At 37.5% G+C, this 5,078-nt stretch overlaps 1 long non-coding RNA gene across 1 annotated transcript; it reads right to left on the bottom strand.

Moving 5' to 3' along the window:
* Positions 1 to 923: 923 nt before the first annotated feature.
* On the bottom strand, positions 924 to 4,768 carry LOC108644352. The gene is made up of 4 exons (XR_001923219.2): positions 4,489 to 4,768; positions 4,077 to 4,113; positions 2,046 to 2,232; positions 924 to 1,417 (listed from the first exon to the last, which is right to left on the bottom strand). It is a non-coding gene; the product is annotated as an uncharacterized LOC108644352 (long non-coding RNA).
* Between the last annotated feature and the right edge of the window lie 310 nt (positions 4,769 to 5,078).

Genomic DNA, 5,078 nt, shown 5'->3' with positions numbered 1-5,078 from the left:
TCCGATCTGCATATCAAATAGCTGATTTGTAGATGAGGTCATTCATTTTGTGGTCGTATGTTTGCTGTGGTGGGGATGGGCTGTTGCCTAGCAGTGGGCCACAAAGTCCCAGCAGGTTTCTTGAGTCAGCAGCCATCCTTTGCTCCCCTCACCACTCTCCTGCCCTCATTGACAATTCAAACCCAGTTTTGACCTTAATAAATAAAACTCCAAAAGGTTTGACTAGTTCCTAAGTTCAAAGCGTGGGTGACGTGCTGTGAATTGACAGCTTCCTTTGATGCTGCATTGGTTTGGTGACTCGATAAGAAAAATACATATCCAGAAACCTTGGTACCATGTGAATGGAGGGATGGTAGATAGTGTCTGGCTGCAAAAACACCCTCCGAGAGGCTGGGGCTGCCTTGGTGCCTGGGTACACTGCTCCACTGTTAAAACATGGAAAAGGGGATTAAAAGATCAGCACCACATTTATTTAAGCATTTAAACACGTCAGAAGTGGTTTTGTAAAATTTAAGCTAGTTTTCGTGTATGACTGCTAGGGAATCAATTATGCTTTTCCTGTTAATTTTGACAGCCACTTCACATTGGGCAACACTCATTCGAAACACTTTTTAAGTATTTTCTTCTTTCAAAAGCAGCTAAAGCTACTTACTTGTAGTGTACAGCACATCAAGCTGGTGGAAAAAGAAAAAGAAATCAGTCACCGTTTCAAATTAAAAAGAGAAAAAAAAAGCAGGGTAAAGAAGATGAAAACACTGGAGTACAAAGCTGCCTTTAGGAACTACAATACATATATGTTGTCACCATTTGGTGTCTGATAAGTTGGCAGAAACTGCAGTTTAAGTGCTTTTATTTTAGGAGTGATCTGCTGACAAAAGACACATGTGCAAACCATGCCATTTAGATGAAGGAGTCATATTCACTTTTTGTAAAGTACAGTTTATTTATTTTTTCCAGATTATAATGTTTTCTAGGAAGAAAGGAGTACAAAGACCTCTCAGCCCTAAAACAAAACCAAACATCTCAGCACAAATTGGAGCCCTGATAGCTCAAAGCAAAAGCCTCACAAACATCTATTAGAAGCAGGAAATGTCTAATGGAAAACTTACAAACATCTGATACATGAAAGGGAAGGCACAAAACAGGAAAGCAGAGGCATGAGCAGCTAATTGCTGTAGATTCCTCACAACATTCGCTGAAACACAGCAAGACACATCAGTCAGCTCCACAGCACTGGGGTATACAACAGCCATTAAAGTATTAGTAAGAATACTTGGAAAATGAGCACTTAAAAAAATGCTAATTCTTTGGACAGAATGAAGCTGCTTATGCTTGTGACTGAATTTACAAGGATGCTTTGAGGGTGACCAGAGGCAGCCTGGCATAATTCTTCTCATCTAATTCCAGTTATGAAAGCCTGCAAAAAGAATAATTTTTAAAGTATGATTATTATTAACACTGAAATCTAGGTGTAAAAGCAAGACATATATCTTGCCAGCTACTGCATACATATCCAAACTTGTAGATGAAACTTGCACTTGGTTTTGATAACCTCTGGTCTAAGAAAAATGTGAAGTTTTGAGCAACAGCAATACATTATGCTGGAGCATGGACATGCAGCAAACACAGAGCACCTATTCTTGCCCCTTGTAAACGCCTGCTGCTTGTCTGGTTTGAATAAAGTTATGCCTACTACTGTCAGAACTGAATTTGGCTCATGGTCCTCATGCAAATTGCCGCTTGCCTGAATGTGTGCACCATATTAAGAATGCAAATATGTTTGGACTAGATGATTGTTCCTTTATTTGCTGTACACCCTAATTCACAAGGAGTTGAATAAGGGTAGTTTTGGTGTGTGCAAGAAGGCAGGCTCAGACAAAAATACATTAAACTGTTTGCAAATAAGTTAATTATGTCAATAGATCTGATCTTAAGTCACCCTTTCTGATGTTATGTATATGGTTTCTTGAACATAGCCAACAGAGAGAAAAAAAAAACCCACGTTAAAAAAAAATTGTCATTCTTCAGGACATGAAATGAAGTACCTTTTTCACACATACTGGAAACAAGCTTATGTCCAGGGTCCCCATCTCCAATGCTTTGAGTTCTGAAGGCCAGAATGTATCATTTTATCTTTGTCTGAATTTCAACTCACAGACATTCTGTGAAGTTAATCGCTTGTATTTGTCTATTGGAAAGGCATCCAGCGCTGAGCTGAAGACATCTGGCAATCTAAAAAACAATCCCTCATTTATAATTTGTTCAAATGAATGATAACCATACCCATTAAAAATGTATATCGTATTTCTCATTTGAATTTCTGTGATATACTTTTTCATTCCTTCTCACTTCCAGCTGTTATTCTGGAACTTCGCCAACCTTCTGTGAGGCACTTAGGGAAAAAAAATAAAAACACAAAACCAACTAAAAATTAACATTTGTGAAAAGAGAAATTTAAAAAAAAACCAAAGTAGCATTTTCTAGATTTCAGAAATAAAACCTAGCTTAAACTACAAAGTTAATTCAGCAAAAATACAAATTTTTATTTTGCTTACAATTTTTCTTGCTCATGTTTTAAAGAATATTTTAAATTATTTTGAAGGAAAAGCCCTATACTCTATTTCCTAATGAAAGGGGGAAAAAAAAACCACCAACAAATACAACAGAACAAACCAAACCCAAGGAAGAAACCAAAATTTTTTTAGCCATATTTTCAGAGCATGCTATTCTTTCCTGTGGGAAAATTCACACATTCCTTACACTGAGATATTAAGTTTGAACTTTCAGTCATTTAATTAGTTCTCAATTCAACAAAGCATTTAAGCATGTTTTCAAAGCACAAAGCACTTAAGCACATTCTTATTCTGTCCCTGAATAGGAGCAGAGTGCTGAATCACACTGGGAGCTCTGAGAGCGGATCCCAGGGCAGCCTGGCAGGGCCACAGAGCTGCAGGGCTCTTGCTCGTTTGATTCCCCAAGAAGGGGTATGGTAGTGATTACATCATGCCCAGAATTGAAGCCAGGCCTAGTTTGAAAATGCAAAACTTTTTGCAATCCTATATAATGTCACAAATTTATAATAGAAAATTGAAAACACACATATGCCATATGAAAAAAAAAGACAAAAGAATCTGTTGGGGATTTATATTTGCCCATTTTTCACAAGTATAAAATAAATATATTAAATAATAATCCGATAAAACCTTACATTATAACTGTGCAACTAGACTTTCACTGTGTTTTGGATATATGGGATATGAAAATGTAGGTGAATTCAATTGCATACACAACCAGACAGAAAAACACAGAATTTAGGTTTCCAAAATCTTCAGCTGCACGATACCTGAGGGATACATGCCCAGACAAATATACACACACACACACTCACACACATACAGAGCTCAGGTGAATCGCAACAATGCCTTGGAGAATCAAGAAAAAAGATGATGCTATGTATCAAACAGATATTGCAAACATATTTTCAGTTAAATTAACAATAGTATTACCTTACCAGTAATATTTTCTATCTTTTACATTTAATTTTATACCAAGAAGTCTATTATTTGAAACTATGTTTTCCGTTTTTACTTCGTCACTAGGTGTTCAGAAATATTTTAAACTTTACATTGTATGCTAAAATAGTAATATTGGCATTTCTGATTATTTCATACAATATTTGTGTCTAAAATAAGTCTATCTGAAATTTAAACACTCTGCTTTTTGCTTCTAAGACTCCCTCTGATATCAATGAGGAATGTAGGCTTGACCCATCGCTGAGTAGCCTTTTGAACAAACAACTTTAGCAATGCTAGAGGTAGCAGTCAGTTCTCTATAGAGATAAGCACTTAACAATTCAAGAAAGCAAAGAATTAATGGGATTCCTAAGAATTTGGGACCTGTGTCCCTGCCACAATGGCGTGTTGGTTTACGTTGCTGCATATGGCTGTAACCCCAGAATGACAAAATATTCAACTGGGATGCTTAGTTTTGTATTCACTTTCTGAGTGGCAATTCTTTAATTGTGTTTCTTTGTATTGTTTCTGTGTAAAGCTTTAAGGATTGTAAATCTTACTCACTTTCTACATCTTGTTTCCCGTTTTCAAGAGCCAAATTCTGAAAAAAAAATAGATTACACCCACCACATCAGGTAATATTCAGACTGAGTAAAAATATCAGGAACCAGATAAATATTACTTTATATTTTCTAAACAAAATTTTCTACAGTGGCATTAAAAATATATCTAAAGAAACACTGTTTGCAACTCAAAAAGGGATTTCTAATGCAACCCAACTGAAAAAGTCTATTTACCCAAACTGAAATTCTTTGTTTCATTTTAACAAAATTGTAAAACATTTTTTTTAATAAAAATGTTTTAAAAGATTGAGAAATTCTACTGCCCAATGCCTTTAAGAAGGAAAAAAAGGAATCCCTGTACGTTTCATCTATGTAGGGCTGCTAAAGTCTGAGGAAGGGGGAATTGTGCTTACGCAGAGGAGGACGCCCATCATGCATTCGCCAGCAGGGAGATGTCAGCCATTTTTCTGCACACTCTCCCCAAACGCAGGCTGGAGCTGCCCTCGCTCCACCATGTCAGCCCATCTGCTTCTCTCCTCACCCTGAGAGCGCTTCCACTCACGCAAACATCCTCTGGCTCACTACAGGCATATCAAAAAATGTTTTCTTTAGAAGAGAGGCAAATGAGGAACAGGAAAAAAAAAGATCATATTTTCCAAAGAGGACAAAGAAATGCGAAGCTCATCCTGCCTGCCTTGCTTGAGAGAGCTGCTCTGCATTCAGGGGTTAGCCCGGGTGGAGAATGATGCTGTTGTCTCACAAAGGACTCATGTTGAGCTGAATCTTTGATTACAGGACAAGTGCCTGCATTAGGCCCCTCATTGCGCTCACATTCTGCTCCTGCCATTTGTACAAAATTTCTGAGTGATCTCTTTGTGAATACAGACCTCAACTGAATCAAAGATGAGCTTCGTCCTTGTTGTGTGTGTGTCCCCCCCTTATTTTTCTGTGAGCACTCCTTTTCTGTTTCCCTGCTCCTCCTCTCCCTGATCCCCTTCTCCCT

This window comes from Manacus vitellinus, unplaced genomic scaffold (genome assembly GCF_001715985.3).
Source record: "Manacus vitellinus isolate BGI_N305 unplaced genomic scaffold, ASM171598v3 scaffold_11_pilon, whole genome shotgun sequence".
NCBI lineage: Eukaryota > Metazoa > Chordata > Aves > Passeriformes > Pipridae > Manacus > Manacus vitellinus.
Note: the sequence above shows the minus strand (reverse complement) of the source record. Positions and strands in the feature narration are given on the sequence as shown.